At 35.5% G+C, this 19,528-nt stretch overlaps 1 pseudogene; it reads left to right on the top strand.

The window, feature by feature from the left end:
* The first annotated feature begins 3,282 nt into the window (after window positions 1–3,282).
* On the top strand, window positions 3,283–18,995 carry LOC149244283 (methylesterase 17-like; annotated as a pseudogene).
* Window positions 18,996–19,528: the final 533 nt, after the last annotated feature.

The raw sequence follows: 19,528 nt of genomic DNA, 5'->3' as shown, positions 1-19,528 counted from the left end.
ATATATTAATTGAAACAAATTATATGACCACTACTAGAAAACACTACCACCAAGGTAAAATTCATTGGCACAACATATTTTGAATTTTCATTAATTAAGATGGTCAATCAACCTTGTTCTTCACTTTGTAGAAAATTTAGAAGTGACCTTTTGTTGAGACAATGACAAGTAATAAATAGAGAAGCTATAAATGTTGAGACACTCTTGCTTCTAAGATAATGTATCATTTGAAGATCACTTAATAATTTTGGTTGTCAAAAACCAACTCTTGTACATTAAATGGTTTAACATCTTTCTTGACACATAAAGGACACTACACATGACAAAAATATTTGCATAACATGGCCACAACCCAATCACTACTGGTAGACGACAATTCTTACCAACTAAGTCACATGCAATTGTGTATTATGTTGATGGGATGTGGAAGCACTAATTACTCATGTAATAACATTAGTTAGATAAGAAAGCCCTTTGATTTTTGTTTCACCTCTCATGAATCCTAATTTTACATTTAGTGACCTTTTGATTTTGTATTTCATCTCTCATAAATCCTTATCTGGAAGCCCATACAACATACATAATTTAGTATAAATGACATTTGCATCCTCTATATATAAAAAAAAAAAAATTAATATTCAAGATTTGTAAATTCATGAAATCCTCTGCATCTTGAAAAAAAAAACTCAAACACCATAGTAATGAAAAAAACCAGAAAAATTCCCATAATATAGCATGTTGGATTGATTCACTTGTGATTGTGATTTGGATGTAATCCAAAAAAAAAACATCCCATAATAAAGTGAATTTAGATTTTCAATTGTGGTTTGGATGTAGTCCAAACAAAAGTTAATAATATTTTTTTGTTGATATTCATATTGAATTAAGTTTTCTTATTAGAAATTATTTACCATATTATTTTATATTAAAAATTCAATTCAATAATAAAATAAAAGAACTAAATATAGAATAGAAATTAAAAATTATATATAATAGTGTATATATTTTCTTTTACTTATAAAATTAAATTTATATATAATTAAAAATATATATAATTTCAGTAAAAGTAACTTTAGCCATAATCACAAGAAATATTATTTAAGTTAAAACCAGTTCTAATATTAAAATTCAATCTAAAACTATTTATAATTAATTAAAAATTAATCTCTTTAAAATATAAAAATATATTAATTATTTGAAACAACAAAAACCATTTTACTCATATAAATTAACTCATTATTAAATTATAATAAATTTAAAAATTTAAAAAAATTACATTTTTCAAATAAATATTATATTTTACAGTAAAAGCAAAATTGATTTCAAATCCAAAAAATTATACCCGAGTGAATACTTAACTCATAAACTAATTATAAAAAGCCCAAAAATAACCTATTCACTCTTTACAAAACAATATAACGCTGAATGTTTTAAAAAATGACAGCCAACCTGTCTATCTTTCTATAATCAAAGAAGCCTTGAGCGCTTCCACAGACCAAAATAAGCAATTACTACTCAATCGTGCTGTTTGATTCAACGCTATATTCAACTTAGAAAGTCCAGATAGGAAATTCATACATTGCAACATAGCAACACGCAACTCTTTCTGACCATGGCCATCGCTCATGTCATTCATGGAATCTTATCTGGACATGAAAGGCTTATTTCCAACACTCCCATCGGTTGCTAGTCATTTATACTCAGACTGATTCAATGAAACTTGAATACCTCCCTATCGGTTGGTCTCATCACAAGAGGAATCTATCCACCACTACGATCTGGTCTTTGGATGGTTTTCAACCGGTGGTTTTGGATGGGTTTTAATGGGATGGAAAAAGATTTATTATTATTATTATTTGGTTTTAGATCAATTTTATTGTTGGATGGAAAAATAATTTATCTATAGTAATTATTTGGTTTTCAAATCTATTTTAGTATTGGATGGAAAAAGATATATCCTTACTATTATGAGTTTTCAAATTACTATAAAAAAAAAAAAAATTTATTTACAATAGGAATTAGGTTTTCAAAGAAAAAAAAATATAAATTATCAAAATCCTGGACATCTTTGTCCATCAAACATAACTTTATCAATCAAAACAGTTAAACAACAATTAAATTTATTTATAGCAGAAGCTTTACAGCGTTCATGCAGTGCAGCCTCCTGACATGGCATACATCACTTGCATATGAACAAACCTGGTATTGCTGGACAACCCCTAAATGAACCAGGTATTGCTGGACAACTCCTCTGAGTACGTCCATAGGACACCCATGCTAATACCTACACCACAAGCCTTCGTACAGAGAAAAAGAAATCAACAAATTTTCAGTAATAAATTTTTACAAATATTGGATCGATTGGGAATGCACAATATGCGTGAAGTACCCATTAAAGTCTTCGCCACTTCTTATAATAATGCAATGACGTGCACTGAGGTTCGATGCTTCTTGTGTTTATATATATATATATATATTTATTTATACAAAATATCCTATTCCGCTTTGAGTGGTGAATCTTGGAGTCGGGCAGCAAGGTCCTTAATGGTCATTATTCTGGGGAAGAATTGCCCTACAACTATTCATCTCTATCCACATAAGGAAAACCTGCAGAAATTGCAGAGTACGTGGAAAAATCATTACCCTTCCGACCATTACAGCCATGGCATCTGCCCATCTGCTTCATCTAATCTTTGAGGAATAAATTAGAGAAAATTTAAGGGATATTCATAAAATAAAACTTTTGAAATAGAACAAAGACGACCTATGAAAATCCAAAACATAACCAAAGTCAACTATCTTTTATGTTTATCTCCAATCTCCTCCCTCAATACTCCAACTATTTAATACTTTTTCTATTAAAGTAAGTCCAGTTTTAAGTTACAAAAGGGTACAAATCTTTACAATGAGGAGCCCATGAACTCATTATCATGGAATTAGTGTTGCGGTATTTTCTTAAATTAAACATATACATACATATTGAGGTATTGTTATCGCTGGGTTTTGACTGATAACTTTTAACTAATTAATTAATCAAATTAGTTGAAATCTTTTACAACGAAAAAAAATATCTAACTTTAGACTTTACCCAAGCCATATTTCAACCTTTGATTCCATAATAACACACCACTTTTGTTGGGCTAGGAATATGAGCCAGCAATCTAGCGACAGTGATTACAATTAGAACCCATCATACATTCCTTCTCCTTTCATGACTCTCTACAAAAAGCCTCATTCTACTACATCACTATCAAGGAGAGGAGGAGATGTTTGATGGCCCCAATGGAAAATGATCACCATAACCATCAACATGGAAAGTTCCATTTTGTGTTGATACATGGTGCAGGCCATGGAGCTTGGTGCTCGTACAAACTCATCCATCTTCTACAAAACTCTGGGCATAAGGTCACTGCCATGGATCTCAGATCAAGCTTGAACATAGTGGATCCTAATTTAGTCACTTCCTTTGAGGATTATGACAGGCCTCTAATGAACATACTCTCACAAATATCTCTCTCTCATAGGATACATATGAAATCATAAACAAAGCTAATGAACAAAAATAAGAGAAGTTTGATTCTCAATCCATGAGCTGAACTCTCATTGGAATCTCATATCTGCATAGGAGAAATGAATACATTATTATATAGCCCACATATTTCTAATTTGATTATCGATTATCTCACTAATATAATTTGTTCAGTTTAAGCATTATCCTCAACACTCCCCCTTAATGCTTAATGAGGTGATTCCAAGCATATCCCTCATGTATTCGAACTTCCCTTTAGGTAGTGCTTTGGTAAATATATCTACAAGTTGTTCATTTATTGTACAAAACTTTATTTCAATTTCTCCTTTTGCCACATAGTCTCTTATGAAATGATATTTGATATCAATGTGTTTGGTGCAATTATGAAACACTAGATTTTTAGTTATGGCAATGGTAGACAAGTTATCACAGTAAATAGTTGTGGCATATTTTGGTTCTTGCTTTAGATCTAACAATACTTTCTTCAACCAAATTTCTTCACATGTTGTTTTTGTCGTTGCAATATACTCTGTCTCTGCAGAAGACAATGAAATAGTTGGTTGCTTCTTTGAACACCATAATACTGCACCTGATCCAAGGCTGAATACATAACCTGAAGTGCTTTTTCTATCATCAAAAGATCCAACCCAATCACTATCTATATAACCAACCAACCCAAAATTATTTGATGAAGCATAGCAAATTCCATAATTTCTTGTTCCACAAACATACCTCAAAATTCTTTTTGCTGCTCCAAAATGAATCTTACTTCGACTTTGCATGAATATGGAAATCAAGCCTACTAGGCATAATGTGAGGCCTAGTGGTAGTAAGATACAAAAGGCTTCCTACCAGAATCATATAGAATTGAGCATCTACCTTTTCAGATCCATCTTATATAGAAAAATTTTCATTTGTATTCACGGGTCTGCTCATGGGTTTTTAATTTCCCATTTTCCATTTTTTTTAAGAATATTTGAAACATATTTTTCTTGTGAAATAAAAATTCCATCATTCACCTATGTCACTTCTATGCCAAGCAAATAATGGAGCAAACCCAAATCAGTTATTTCAAATTCAGTCATCATAGCCTCCCTGAACTCTTCCACTAACAAATCACTAGAAGATGTGTATATCAAGTAATCTACGTATAAACACACAATCATTATATCATTACCATTTGACTTGATATATAATGTGTGTTCATTTTCACTCCTGTTAAACCCCTTTTTCAAAAAAAGTGTCAATTCTACTATACCATGCTATTGGAGCTTGTTTAAGCCCATAAATAGCCTTTTTCAGTTTGTAGACTTTGTGTTCATTTCCTGCTTCTTCATATCCTTGGGGCTGGTGAAGATATACATCTTCTTTCATCTCACCATTTAGAAAGGACGATTTAACATCAAATTGATAAACTAACCATTTATATTTTGATGCCAATGCCAAAATAGTTATGATTGTATCAAATCTTGCAATGGGAGCATATGTTTCATTGTAGCCAATACCTGGTTGTTGAGCATATCCCTTTGCTACTAACCTTTCTTTGTGCCTTTGTATTGATCCATCAACTCTATACTTGGTTTTATACAGCTATTTCACCCCAATGACTTCTTTTTCAGTGGGAGGATCCACAAGCTCCCATGTTTCATTCTTTTTAATTGTTCCCATCTCTTCATCCATTGCTTTTCACCAGACTAACTCTTTCACTGTATCTTCAAGACATCTTGGCTCTGCTTCAATATGAGACATCAAAGCAAAATTAGTATAACCATAAATTTCATTTAAAGATTTTGCCTTTTTTCAAGGACTTGGACTTGAAACAGGACTTGAAGTAACAAAAGATGATGGAGTGGATGTGGCCTCTTAAGTATTTTTTATTACTGGATGGATTTGCAGGAACAAGATATTCATCTTCTTATACAACAATACTTGGAGTTTGTTGATGCACATCATGATTCCACTTCCATTCTTCTTTCTCATCAAATAACACATCACAACTAATCCTTAATTTTTCACTTTCTGGATGGTACAATCTATGACCTTTGGTTTCCTCACAATATCCAATAAAAATGCATTTCACACTTTTATCATCAAGCTTTCTTCTCTTTTTAGTAGGAACATAAGCATAGGCAATGCAACCAAAGACTCTTAAATGAGAATTATTGGGTTTTCTTCCACACCATGCTACATAAGGGGTAATATTTTGCACACTTCTTGTTGGGCATCTATTATGAAAATAAATAGATGTAGCTATAGCTTTTACCCAAAAAAGGCTTGGAAGGCTTTTATCTTTCATCATGCTCCTAGCCATTTCAACAATTGTTATGTTCTTACGTTCAACAATGCCATTATGTTGGAGAGTATAACTAGTTGTCAATTTCCTTTGAATGCCATTCATTTTACAATAAGAATCAAACATATTAGAAGTGAACTCCCCCCCTTTATCTGTGCATAATGTTTTTAGACAATAACCACTTTGCTTTTGCACAAGAGCTTTAAATTGTTGAAATATGACAAATGCATCAGATTTTTCTCAAATGAAATATACCCATGTTATTCTACTAAAATCATCCACAAAAATAATGAAATACTTATTTTTGTTGAGAGACAAGGTTTGCATAGGACCACATATATATGCATGCACTATTTCCAATGGTTTACTTGCTCTCCATGATTTTCCTACTTGAAATGAATCTCTATGTTGCTTACCAAGAATACACCCTTCACAGACTTTATCAGTAGAACCAATAAGTGGTAACCCTTTGACCATTTGCTTGTTATATAACAATTTCAAGCCTTTCATATTCAAATGTCCATACCTTATGTGCCATAGCGAGGAACTATCATCATAAGCAACATTTAATGTTGTACTTTCTTCACAAGGGAGATTGAAAGAAAAAATTCTATTTTGCAGCATATTAATCTTAGTAATAATTTTACTGTGGTCATTTCTATGATAGATTATGCATTGTTTGTCCTTGAAAATAATTAAATATCCCTTTTCAAGGAGCTTCCCCACACTCAACAAATTATGTGCTAGACCAGGAACATATAAAACATCATTAATGTGCTTTGGTTTTCCTTGTTTTGTCTTCACAACAATTGTTCCCTTACCTTTAGCTTCAACTCGCTTGTCATCTCCCAATAGTACATCAGATTTTGTAGATTCATCTATCTCTACAAAGCCATCTTTGTTTCCTGTCATGTGATTGTTACAACCACTATCCATAAGCCACACCTATTTGGAAACATTATTAGTTGAATCAGAAGCCAAGAATATAGTGCCAACCTCTTCTTTTTCTTCAGAAAAATTAACTTCTTGTTTTTTATTTTTCCAACAATTTCTTTCATAATAGCAAAATATTTTACAATAAAAACATTGAACTTGGGATTTATTAAATCTTTTACATCCATCATTGTCATCATTACCTCTTCCTCTTTTGTCTGCAGAAAAAAAATCTTCCTCTGCCTCTGCCACCTCTATATTTTGTCCTCTTCTTCTTCCTCTTCCAAAAGTGTTATGGCTTTCCTCATGAGAGGAACCACTTTTGTCTTTGAAAATATTTCCTCTTGCTTGAAATGCTTTCTCAATAGATTTTTCAGAAGATCTATTGATTCTTTGCTCATGAGATTGAAGAGACCCCATTAACTCATTCACAGACAACTGAGTTAGATCGTTAAACTCCTCAATAGCAACAACAACCACATCAAATTTTGTAGGCAAACTTCTTAAAATCTTCTCAACAATTTTTTTATCTTTTAAATCTTCTCCATAAGACCTAATTTCATTCACTATACCCATAATTCTAGTGAGAAAATCTTGAATAGATTCAGAGTTTTGCATGCACAAGGTTTCAAATTCTCTTCTTAATGACTACAACTTAACAATTTTTACCTTATCACTTCCTTGATATGCTTGCTTCACAACATCCCATGCCTCCTTTGATTTTGTTACTCCAACTAGTATTGGAAAAATAGAATCATGCACTGCTTGTTGCATTAGGAAGAGAGCCTTTGAAGCTTTCTTAAGATTTTTCTTTACCTGGTTTCTTTGGTCTCGAGTCCAGCAGGCAAGTGTTTGAGAATTTAGTTCTGTATATCCATTCTCTATGAAATCCCACAAATCTTGTGAGAGAAACAATATTTTCATCTTAATGCTCCAAAAACTAAAGTTCTCACCTTTAAACATTGGTATTTGTGGCTGAGAAATATTCATGTTGTTGGACATTGCTACTAACTGCTGAGCACTCCCACCAATAACTTGAATCTGCACAGGTTTCACAAAATTATGAAAACTCTTGCTAATGGCTTTCACAAACTTTTGAAACCTCCTCCCAACAACACACACTTTACATATAAATCATCTCTCTTAACCTAGCTTTGATACCATGTCAAATCTATCAAGAGCATACTTATGAAAACATAAACAAAACAAATGCAAAGAAAAAAGAGAAGTTTGATTCTCAATCCATGAGCTGGACTCTATTGGAATCTCATATCTGCATAACAGTAATGAATACATTATTATATTTCCCACATATTTCTAATTCGATTATCCATTATCTGACTAATCTTGGTGGAAAAATCGAGGAAGGAAACGTATCAATGACCGTTTAACTTTGTAGATCTTCCGAATAAAAAAGACAGGGTTTTAGGTGTGAGGCTTTAATGCACTTTAATTGTTTCGACCTGCCCCTTTGCACTGGCCTTGGTTTCTCAAATGTATCCAATTCATGTTTTGTTGGTCTGGTTTGGTTCTGTGTGTGCATTGTGCCTTCGCTTGTTTCTTGTGGTGGTTTGTTTGCTGGTCCATGGAGACTTCAGGTCGACTTCCAATCTGCAAGATGTTTCATTTATCCTTTGTTTCTTGGCTCATGCTTCATTTTTATTCTTCTTGTGCTGGTTTTCGATGTTGGTTCTAGTGTTGATATGGCTCTCTGTAACCACAGACTTTTCCCTTGCTACTTCTATGGGCGGCTCAACAAACACTACTTCAGGTAATTTTTTTGTTCTGGTTCCATTCCTTCATCTCGTTTTTGTGATTCTAACATTTTGGCCCCTTTGTGAGCATGCATACTTACAAATGGCGTTTTTGCTGAGAGAAACCCTCTGACTAGAGACTTGGTTCTCGTACTCTGACTTGGAGACATGCTTTTTCTAGGTAAACCCCTGGTCTTCCCTTCTTTTATCTGCTCTCTGTCACCTTGTTTTCTCTGCCTATCCAGTTTTTCACTACCCATCTTTTTTTCGTGGTGATGTGCAGGTCATTCTTGGAGAATGCTGCTCCGTGGCCTCGTTCTTCGGAGTTCTTACAGTTTGGGAAAACAGGGTAGGATCCCTCCGTGATTGTCTTGTTGTTTTTGCTTGCTTTATCATTAGTCAGGCATAAACCCTTGGGGTTTCATTTTATCAGTATGTTTTGTATGGTTTCATGGGTTTCACACCCTCGCTGTTAGACTGGTCTTGGCCTAAAAAGTGTTTTTTTTTGGTCCTTGTGGGTTTCAAAACCCTCTACTATTTTGGTTTCATAAATGTATATTAAACTGTTAAATTTTGAAATGTAACAAATGCACAGGTGTGATTGAATACTAAATGTAAATTTACCTGGGTTTTTTAGAAAGAATGTGATATCTTTGTTGGCTTTGCCTTGTCTGGTTCCTAGTCTAAAATGCCTTCAGTTACAAGGTTCTGTCGATGTCATCTATCCTCTTAATGCAATACTTCAATATTTTTCTTTAAGACAATATCTGAAACACCACCACACAGGAAAAAAAGAAATTGTCTTTCTTTCTTAATGGCAGAGATTTTAGATTCATTTTCTTTCACATATAATAAAAAAAATAGATTGTAATTTCAATTCTTGTATTCTTTATTCTCTCTAGATCGCAACCCCCTCACAGTGGGGATTTGGTTTTGCTTTTATGCCTTACTAGTAGTCTCATATAGTTGAGAAAGTGTCCTTTAATTACCTTATAGTTATCTAACAATTTCTTTAAACATATTCTTAACTAACTGTATTTTACTTGCTTGCTTAATTTTCAATGGACAATGACTGTATTAGCCTTAATTTAAGTAAAACAAAAATAAAACAAAATTTGTAATGTTTTTCTTCCTTTCCAGCAAAAACTAAAAACCATTTCTACTTGTCGCCTTTTTAGTCGGATGCTCCTACATCAAGCTCCCGGGGTAAATTAAACTCATGGCTCCTGTCCATGAGCTCTTCCATAGAGTACCCAACACTTTGAATATGGCCAACATCTAACCAAGAACTATCTTCAATAGGATGGCCCTTCGACTTGATTAAGTACATAAAATATTCTTTTCTTCGAGTCTGTCTAACCACCTAGGTGTCTAGGATCTGTTCGATCTCTAAAGGCTTTGCTAGGGGCATCTGTTTAATCCACGAGTCGTTCTCATTCTGGGTGTTCTGTGTTCGTCTTTCCGAACTGTCTTCTTCATGAGCAGCAATGTATGGGTACAGATCTGCCACATTAAAAATGGGTGAGATTCCTATACCTGTAGGTAACTACAACTCGTAAGCGTTCACATAAAATTTTTGAAGAATCCTGTAAGGCCCAATTTTGTTTAATTTTAACTTGTTGTATTCGCCTTTAGGAAACCTCTCCTTGCATAGGTGTGATAGTACTAGGTCCCCTACGTTGAATTGTACCTCTCGCCTTTTCAAATATGCTTTATGTTTGTATCTTTGGTTGTTGTCTCGTAATTTTAATTTTACCCATTCATGAAGATCATTGATTGCCTTTTCGAAATCTTCACCATCAGCACTTCTGCTCTCCAACTGACCCAAATCTAGCAACACATGTACTCCACGTGGGTGCATTTTGTATAGGATCTGGAAAGGACTACTACCCGTGCTTCTATTGGGCAAATCATTATAAGAAAATTCCGCTTGTGCAAGTACATGATCCCACTATCGAGAATTTTCACCAACTAGACTCCTTAGTAGATTTCCCAGACTTCGGTTCACCACTTCGGTTTTCCCATCAGTCTGTGGGTGATAAGCTGAGATGAAGTTCAATTTGGTGTCTAACCTTTTCCGTAAGGTTTGCCAAAAATGACCTGTAAACTTTACGTCTCGGTCCGAAATAATAGACTTCGGCAAGTCATGTAATCTCACTATCTCTGTAAAAAACAAGTGTGCTACATGTGTGGCATCATTGGTTTCACTACAAGGAATGAAATGTGCCTTTTTGGTGAAACAATCCACCACCACCATGATGGAATCGAATCCCTGCTATGTCTTCGATAGACCTAAGACAAAGTCTAAACTGACTGAGTCCCATGGTCTGTTTGGGATAGGCAAGGGCATATACAACCCTATGTTCTGGATGTGTCCCTTTGCAAGTTGACACACTTTGCATCTAGTCACAAACCTCTCTACATCTCTTCGCATCTTCGGCCAATAGTAAAAGTGGCACAACTGATCCAAAGTCTTGTCTATGCCAAAATGCCTAGTTAAACCTCCATTATGCTTTTCCTGGATTAAGTTCTCTCTCATAGAACATTCTGAGATACACAACTGCCCTCCTTTGAACAACATCCCTTCTTGCATATTATAGTTCAGCAATGAACTGTTATCCCTCAACAGTGGATTTTGGCAAGCTTCATAGGCTTCATCAAAATCTTCATTTGTTTCATACAAGTCCTTAAGATGTTAGAATCCTAATACTTGTATCATACTTTCTTGTAGGATCAAATTCCTCCTGTTTAATGCATTTGCCACTTTGTTGGCTTGTCCGCTAATGTGTTTCAACACAAATGTAAAACTCTACAAGTATTCCACCCATTTTGCATGTTTATGGTTCAGCTTATGTTGTTGCATAATATACTGTAATGTAGAATTTTCTGAAAATAAGACAAATTCATTGGCCAGTAGATAATGTCTCCAATGTTTAGTGCTTGGACCACTCCATAAAATTCTTTGTCATAAGACGTGTACTTCTACCTACTTTCATTTAATTTCTCACTGAAGTATTCTACTCGCTTGTCTTCTTGGCTGAGTACTACACCAATGGTTGTCCCACTGACATCACAGCGAACTTGAAAAAGTTTGTGAAAGTCTAGTAATCTTAAAATTGGTTTTTCAGTGATCTTCCTTTTGAGCAGCTGAAAACTCTTCTCAGCTGATTTTGTCCAATGAAAAGGCGAATTGCCTTCTTAATGGTGTCCACCATGGGTGCAAAAATTCCACTAAAATTTTTAATAAATTTGGGATAAAAACTCACTAACCCATGAAACCTCCGTACCTCAAACAAACTCTTGGGAGACGACCAACTAACTATGGCTACAACCTTTTCCGAATCCATTTTTAGTTCATTCTCAGAAATCACAAATCCCAAATAAATTAATTCTTTCTTGAAAAAAGAACATTTCTTCAAATTTATCAGTAATCTATTTTTCTACAATTTTTCCAATACATACCTCACATGTCGAAAATGCTCTTCCTTCATTTTGCTAAATATAAGTATATCATCTAGATATACAATCACAAATTTACCAATGAACTCTTTCAGCATCTTGTTCATCAAATGCATGAACATGCTGGGGGCATTGCTCATCCAAATGGCATAACCAGCCATTCATATAAGCCTTCATTAGTCTTGAAAGTTGTCTTCCACTCATCACCCTCTCAAATCCTGATTTGGTGGTAGCTGCTTTGCAAGTCTATCTTTGAAAAGTATGCTTCTCCACTCAAAAAGTCCATCATATCATCCATCCGAGGTAAAGGAAACTTGTACCTCATAGTGATCTTGTTAATTGCCTGAGAATCAATGCACATCCGCAACTCACCTCCTTTCTTGGTGTTAGGACTCCACTATGTACCATTTTTGCTATATATTTTGACACCACTCTACTCTTAAACTATGAACTTCAATGTCTTTTTCATCCACTTTATCCCAAGGTATATAGAAACCTCTTCTTTATTATATGATTAATCTTTCTTACATTTAATTCCGCAATACTCTTATATTTCATCATTAATTGAAGTGCATTGTTGCTAACACAAGTCAAAGATCGCAGATAAGTTATATGCCTTGTTGGGAACAAGCGGCCGTTGCTGAAACAGCTGACTCCGTTGCTGAAACAGCTGACCCCGTTGCTGAAACAGCTAACTCAGTTGCTGAAACAGCCGTCAAGCACGCAAATCCCGTTATGCGTAATTTGCGATTCTGGAAGAACTTTTTGTGGAATAGTAGCAGCAGCCCGAAGATACGGTTACCTGGATTATCCTGAAGATAGCACCTCTGTTGTCTCGGTTGTAACAGTATCTCTTTTTAAAAGAACAGAATAGTCCTGTTTTGGAGAAGAAAACAGAATCGAGATATTCGCTCTCATGTAAATTGTAAATGATGTCTCCTCTTTAAAAAGAGGAGACATCATCATTAGAGGGGGATTGAATTGTAAGTTACAGGACAGTATTGTGGAGAACTGGAGCTAGTCTCCTTCTGTAATGTATCAGTTACTTTGACAGATGAATAAAAACTTCTTTTGAGCGTTCCAATTTAATTCTTTCTCCTGGGGAATCTTGTGAGAAGGAAAGGGCCCGCCTTCCTCACAAGATTCACCCTTTTGGTTCCTGTAGTTTGTTTATCTCTTTATGTGTTTGCACTTCCCTTAATTCTGTTGTTGAAACACTAGTTACATGGTTGCAATACTATGTTTCTTAGCGCTACACGTATTGAATGCACGAGTGAATGATGTTGAGAGCATGTGCTGAAGATCCCTGCATAAAGGGATAGGGTCTTGCTCCCGTTGATTGCTTTCCTTTGCCTGCAGTGTGATTAGAAACAAGAGGACAAGTGCTGAAGGTTCCTGTTCCTGGGAATAGGGTCTTGATCTCTTGAAGTTACTTTTCTTACAGTGTGATTAAGTGCCAGGCAACAGGTGCTGAAGTTCCTCACCAGGGAATAGGGTCCTGTTCCTGCTATGGTTGAATGATTTCTTTCCTTATAGATTGATTTTCCTTTGCTATAACTGAGAAATCGTTTCTGCTATTGACTTCAGCTTTAATTAAGTAGAGTGTGAATTAGTAGATTAATGAATTCAACAGGTGTGTGTCTTTCTTTCACTACAACATCGATCCCGCTTTTGAAATTGAGCATATCCAGTGCGCTATTATCTTTGAAATAAAAAGACCTTCTCGGGTTGACAATTTATGTGGAGCTCGAATTGTGAAAACAATTAGAGCGACCAACACTTGGGAGCTAAAACAGTCGGAACAACACAAGGGCTTAGACTTTCCCAAATCAACCCTTTATCCAACAACTCTTGCACCTGCTTCCTGATTTCCTCATTGTCCTTCAAACTCATCCGGTAAGTAGCTTTGTTTGGCAAACTAGCTCCTGGAATGAAATCAATATGGTGACTAAAGCTCCGCTTTGGTGGTAATTTGTCTGGTAGATCATCTACCACAATATCACTAAATTCCTGCAGCATGTCATGTATCTCTATAGGCAAGCTAGTAATTTCAATATGTATCAATACTAGTTTTGGCCTTCACACAACTACATATTTTACCTTATTATCCTCAATTTGTCGCAGAAACTCTTTTCCACCTAATAGTAATGCTTTTGTTCCATTGGTTTCTGTAGCTTCCTCTTCCTTCATGGGCACTAGTGTATGCTTTATCCCATCTCTAAAAAACTTGTAACAATTTGTTTCCCCATCATGGACGACCTTCCTATCATACTGCCATGGTCTACCCAACAAAATATGGCACACGTCCATCGGCATGATATTGCAAGTCACCTTTTCCTTGTACTTGCCAATATGAAACTATACTTCGCACTGCTCATCGACCAGTAATTGGTGTCCTTTCTATAACGAAGACACCCTATATGGACTTGGGTGTTTCAACTTCTTCAAACCCAATTTCCCCACCATTTCAGTAGCTATCCGATTATCAGTACTTCCACTGTCTATGATTAATTTGTAGCATTTCCCATGTGACTTCCACACAGTCTGGAACAATGTTTTCCTTTGTGTCTGTTCAGCTACATCCTTAGCTAGTTTCAATAACACCTTGTTCAACACCAAGGGTTCCCTAATTTCGGGCATATTTTCCGCCTCCTGTGGCGGTGCCTCTGCTTCATCAAGCTGAGCAACATATGCTCCCCTCTGTCCAGTTTATTCATTTTCAGGACATTCAAAGAACCTGTTTCCCCACTTATGACACTTGTAACACTAATACGAATTTCCTCTGCCTCTACCATTACCTCTTCCTCGTTGGTATGACCTTCCTCCTCTAGTGTTACCTTCGCTTTCATTCTGTCGTGAAGTTTTCGAACTATTGCCTTCTTCATTGTTGTTGGCAGTTCTACCTCTGCCAAAGGACTATCCCCTACCTCTGCGAGAACAACTTCCTCTTCCGGCATTTTGTTTCCTAGAAATCTTTTCCTCCACCTTCAAAGCACTCTGATAGGCTTCCTTTATGGTCTTAGGGGAAAGAATACTAATTTCGTCTAGGATCTCCATCTGTAGACCATTTACAAACCTCACTATTTTCTCAGGGGTATCTTCAACATAGTAAGCTCTTAGGTTTACTTTATAATATTCTTTAGTATATTCCTTTACGATCATCATTCTTTGTCTTAGGTTCTATACTAGTCTATAAAGGGCAATTTGGTAATTTTTAGGAAGAAATTTGCTCTTCATCTTAGCAACCATCCTGTCCCATTTTTTAATCAATGGTTTGTTCAATCTTCTCCTTTCTGCCTAAACACTATCCCACCATAGTGTTGCATGTCCTTTCAATTTGGTGATAACAAACCTGATCTTCTATTCTTCGCTGATTTCTTCATATTCAAAATATTTATCTAGTTCACTTATCCAGTTCAATAATGCCTCTGTGGACAAACTACAATCATAATTAGAAAGCTCCAGTCTTGGCTTGCTACTAGCCAGCAAAACTGATCTCAACAGTTTTAATCTCTAGTCCCTCTTCATCTGACCCATCCATCATGGCTGCATTGTCTTCCTCACTGTCATCCCCAAGTTCCAGATCTCTACGCCTTCTTGCTTCCATTGCTACCAAACGTGAAGTCAAGGTCCTAAGCTCTTCTCATAGCCCTTCATCCTCTACCTTCTGATCGATCTACTTCGACCTCTTCTACCTACCTCCATATTTACTGTGAAAAAGGAACTAACTTGCTCTGATAGCAAAAATTTGTGGCAATATCGAGGAACGACACATATCAACGACCGTTTAACTTCGTAGATCTCCTGAATAAAGAAGATAGGGTTTTAGGTGTGAGGTTTTAATGCACTTTAATTTTTTCGGCCTGCCCCTTTGTACTGGCCTTGGTTTCGCAAATGTATCCAATTCACATATTTTGAGGGAAACTAAGAGTCAGCCTCCATTCTTGCATCCATTGTTGGTCTGATTCAGCTTTGTGTTTACATTGTGCCTTCACTTGTTTCTTGTGGGGGATTGTTTGCTGTTCCACGGAGGCTTCAAGTTGACTTTCAATCTGCAAGTTGTTTCATTTATTCTTTGTTGCCTGGCTTATGCTTCGTTTTCATTCTGCTCATGGTGGTGTTCAATGTTGGTTCTAGTGTTGATCTTGCTCTGTGTAACCACAGATTCTTCCCTTGCTACTTCTATGGGCGGCTCAGCAAACGCTACTTCAGGTAATTTTTTTGTTCTTGTTTCATTCCTTCATCTCGTTTTTGTGATTCTAACCCTCTGGCCCGTTGGTGAGTAGGTAAACTTACCAATGGCATTCTTGCTGAGAGAAACCCTCTGGCGAGAGACTCAGTTCTCATCCTCTGACTCGGAGACAAGCTTTTTCCAGGTAAACCCCTCCTCTTCCCTTCTTTTATCTGCTCTTTGTCACCTTATTTTATCTGCCTTTCCGGTTTTTGACTACCCATCTTGTTTTCGTGGTGATGTGCAGGTCGTGCTTGGAGAATGCTGCTCCACGACCTCATTCTTGGGAGTCTTTGTGGCTTGGGAAAATAGGGTAGGATCCCTCCGTGATTGTCTTGTTGTTTTTTCTTGTGTTATCCTTAGTCAGGCATAAACCCTTTGGGTTTCGTTTTCATAGTATGTTTTGTATGGTTTCATGGGTTACACACCCTCGCTGTTGGACTGGTCTTGGCCTGCAAAGCATTGTTTTCAGTGCTTGTGGGTTTCAAAACCCTCTATTGTTTTGGTTTCATAAATGTGTATTGAATTGTTAAATTTTGAAATGTAACGAATGCACAAGTGTGCTTGAATACTGAATGTAAATGTATCTGGTTTTTGAGAAAGAATGTGATATCTTTGTTGGGTTTGCCCTGTCTGGTTCTTGGTCTGAAATGCCTTCAGTCACGAGGTTTCTGTCAATTTCATTTGGCCTCTTAATGCAATACTTCACTATTTTTCTTTAAAACAATATCTGAAACACTGACACACAAGAAAAAAAGAAATTGACTTTCTTTCTTAATGACAGAGATTTTAGATTTTCACAAATACTGAAGAAAATAAATCGTGATTTCAATTCTTGTATTCGTTATTCTCTCTAGATGGCAGCCCCCTCACAGTGGGGATCTAGTTTTACTTTGATTCCTTACCAGCAGACTCTTACAATTGAGAAACTGTCCTTTAGTTACCTTACCGTTATCTAACAATTTCTTTAAACATACTCTTAACTAATCCTATTTTACTTGCTTTCTTATTTTTCAAGTAAATGGCTATATCAGCCTTAATTTAAGTAAAACAAAAATAAAACAAAATTCATAATGATTTTCTTCCTTTCCAGGAGAAATTAAAATGCATTTCGAGTTGTCACCTTTTTAGTGGGATGCTCCTGCATCAAATCTACTTTCCCTAATAATTTTCTTCACTACATCTATTAATTTACTGTCCTAATTCTGATAACTCAGAACACAACATTTGTTGGCTAATTTGTCAGCAATTACATAACTCAGTCTAAGCATTAGCCTCAAAAGTTTGCAATCACCATGGATTCAATTTCCCACGACATAAGCTATTTCAGGTTCCATGTAAATTGTGAAGTTATTTGGTATATTTATCTATTGTTTGATTGATGTAGGTTGTGCTGGTTGGCCATAGTGCTGGAGGACTGAGCCTGACACATGCAATCCATGAGTTTGGCGATAAGATTGTTGTTGTAGTTTTGTTGCTGCCACCATGTTGTCTCATGGGTTTTGTATAGACCAAGATGTCAGCAGGTTGTTGACCTTATGAATCCAAAGCAATTACTATTATCTAATGTTGTGATCTGAGCTTCAGAGATGATTTTAAAGATCCACCTCGGTTTTGTATGAAACTAGGTCTAAGCTTACGAAACATTTATGTAGTTTTTTCTTTGTGCAAACTGAATTCAATGGTAAAAAACTCCAAACATATTTCATATGCTTACGCCCAGTTGTATATGTGTTTGTGTATTTCTTTGTTTAGATACGGGAAATGAAATTTTTTCAATTCAATTTGTAGAGGGAACTCCAGACCTTATAAAGGAATATGAATTCTACCATGGCCTTGGATGAGAACACCCACCAGCAAGTGCAATGGTGCGCAGAGAATTGCAACAAGAAATTGTATATCATCTTACCCCACCTGAGTTATAAATCTATTAGAATTGCACAACAAAATAACTCCCTCATTTCACTGGTAATTAAGGCCTCTGGATTTTTTGAAAATGGATAACCCATCTCAATTCTGCAGTTTTCAATCATTACCCTGTGATTTCCACCAAAACCCAACTAGATATGTATTTATAGAGGCCATTTAAAACCCAATAACTATTTATTTCATTAAATGTTGATATGGGTATATTATGATAAGACCAATGTCATTGTTGGCAATCCAAACACATGGGGGCTTCACTCAATGAACCTCTGACATATCACGTACGATCATGGAATATTAAACAATACCCTTAATTTGAGTACATATTGGAAAATACCTCTAAAAATTACATTATTTAACCCCGTACCAATATAAACCCAATACACCTCCCCAATTTAAAAAACCCCTAATTTCACTAGATATTGTAGGTATCCATTTTTTTATTAACATTTTTTATACCCCTTTATATTTTTTCGTTAACTTTGAGCTCCATTTTTTGTACCTATCAATATAAAAACCCTTTACCCCTATATATCCCCCAATATATTATGTCATTTTCCCCTCATTATATATCCCCTAATATGAACCCACTTGCTATGATATTGCTTCGACAGTGAAGCCCTAGTGTCCAAACAACAAATTTCACTGCAACCTCAGAAGAATTTATGAAGGTTCCAAGAGTTTATATAAATACCTTGCAAGACAGAGTTTTACAGTTGGATAAACACGAAACCATGATCAAGATGTGGCTTCCTGATAAGGTCTTTAGCATGGATACTAGCCACAACCCTTTCTTTTCATCCCCTCTTTTCATCCCCTCTGGAGCTCCATGGACACCTGATTCAAACTGCCCAGCTATTTGCAGGTTGAAAATGTTCCAACAATTGTTGTGGTTCATCTTTGGTGTTATACTAAATATATATAGCATCTGGTTCAGATGTACATATTCCTATTGATCCCATTGATTAGTTCAACTCGTTAATGGACCTGCAAATTTAGTCTTAGAAGCTTTGTTTGATATTTGATAAATTCTTTGATGTCATTCCATTTGCTGAGACTCCATTTGTGTGTGTCTGTTTCTACACAAGTTGGTCAAGCTTGTTTACATTCCACGGAAGCTTATACTTCGATGGTTTGGAGGCATAGTTATGATTATTAATTATTGTTCTGAGATTGCACTCGGTAGATGATAGGGTTTTTTTCGTTCTCCGAGCAGAGATATGTTGATTTTAACGTTTAATTTCATTTATTTCAGCGAGTTTTAGATTACATTGTGGTTTTATTGTTAAAAATGTGATGATACACATAGCTATATTCAATGATTTAGAATTTAAATGTTAATTGATGTTTTTGATATAATCAATAAAAATGGAATGAAATTGTATTATCAATTTTAAATATGA

Source organism: Pinus tabuliformis, chromosome 8 (genome assembly GCF_031772625.1).
Source record: "Pinus tabuliformis cultivar Carrire ecotype Pingquan chromosome 8, CPIR1, whole genome shotgun sequence".
Classification (NCBI taxonomy): domain Eukaryota; kingdom Viridiplantae; phylum Streptophyta; class Pinopsida; order Pinales; family Pinaceae; genus Pinus; species Pinus tabuliformis.
The sequence above is the reverse complement of the archived record's forward strand: the minus strand, read 5'-3'. Positions and strand labels throughout refer to the sequence as shown.